This window comes from Sorex araneus, chromosome 4, assembly GCF_027595985.1.
Source record: "Sorex araneus isolate mSorAra2 chromosome 4, mSorAra2.pri, whole genome shotgun sequence".
NCBI lineage: Eukaryota > Metazoa > Chordata > Mammalia > Eulipotyphla > Soricidae > Sorex > Sorex araneus.
Window position 1 is genome coordinate 132948925 of NC_073305.1, and position 1543 is coordinate 132950467.

General features: G+C 39.4%; 1 pseudogene; it reads left to right on the forward strand.

Annotated features, from left to right (window-relative positions):
* The first annotated feature begins 745 nt into the window (after nt 1-745).
* Nucleotides 746-1296, forward strand: LOC101554204 (FUN14 domain-containing protein 1-like; annotated as a pseudogene).
* The last annotated feature ends 247 nt before the right edge of the window (nt 1297-1543 follow it).

A 1543-nucleotide genomic window follows, 5' to 3' on the forward strand; every position in this document is an offset into this window, starting at 1 on the left:
ATTCATCCCACTGAGTTGTCTCTCTGGCCCAAGTCCAAAATTAAACCAGCTCTTTGACTCCATGATTAAATTTTTTTCTTGCCTCTTGCTAATCTCTCATGCATCTGCTTAATTCATAGACCTCTGTGTAATAAACCTAAGTATTTAGAGAAATTTTCCTCTAAGGGTCTAGGGTAGGTTTAGGAGAGAAAAAATGCTAAATGCTTAGCTTCTGTAAGATGAACCATACTTTGCAAAGCATAATCAAGTGGAAAATGCAAAGATTCCTTGATATCCTTAAAATGTAAATTTTATACAAATCATGCAAAGCCTGATGTTTTTATGCTACCTTCCAAGTTATTTTTGGCATGTTACATTTTACATAATACCTTTTTAGGTTTGACTTATTGACCAGAAAACTGAACAAGAACATATTTTAGGAAATGCATTAAGGTATCAACACGGGATTTTTAAAATCAGATTCCAAAAAGATAAGGCTGGGGGAATATCCTAACAAACTGAACACATGCTTTGCATGCAGGAAGGCTAAGTTCAATTTCTGACACCATATGTTCCCTCAACACCACTAGGAGTGATGACTCCTGAGCACAGAGGCGGGTATAGCCCACCCCCCACCAAGCACATTCAAAAGCAAAAGCAAAAGATTGTACAAAGCCTGTTTGGAGGAGTAGGGCAATACCTTCCACTAAAAAATTATCTAATACTGTTGTTTAATTTGCTAAAACAGGGGGACCACCTTCAGAGCTGGCCGCTGGCGGTATCATGGCGACCCGGAACCCCCCTCCCCAAGAATATGAAAGTGATGATGAATCTTTTGAAGTATTGGATTTAACTGAATATGCAAGAAGACATCACTGGTGGAATCGAGTGTTTGGTCATAGTTCCGGACCTATGGTAGAAAAATACTCTGTAGCCACCCAGATTGTAATGGGTGGAGTGACTGGCTGGTGAGCGAGATTTTTGTTCCAGAAAGTTGGAAAACTTGTAGCAACTGCTGTCGGTGGTGGCTTTCTTCTCCTTCAGATCGCCAGTCACAGTTCAGGTTGACTGGAAAAGAGTTGAAAAAGACGTAAACAAAGCAAATCGACAGATAAAGAAACGAGCAAATAAAGCAGCACCTGATATCAATAATATAATTGAAGAAGCAACAGAATTTATCAAACAGAACATCGTGATATCCAGTGGATTTGTGGGAGGCTTTTTGTTAGGCCTTGCATCTTAAGGACATGAATGTGCTATCACAGTGAAACCACTGTGAGAAGAGAAATGGTGGTGACAAAGGGTCCCAACATTGTGTGCTGCCACATTCTGCAGGGAGATGAGAAACACCTAGTTGGACAAGCTCACAACGTAGCATTTTGCCGTTAGAAGCTAGTATCTGCTAAAAAACAATCTGTATGGTTTGTGTACAGTAGTAGTCCTGGGCAAAACATGACTTTTGTTATCTTTTTAAAATGTGCATTTGTTTAGAAATTAGCCCAGAAAATATCATCATTGAATAGATATGGAGAGAAAAAAATCGCTTGGATATATTCCCCAGTGA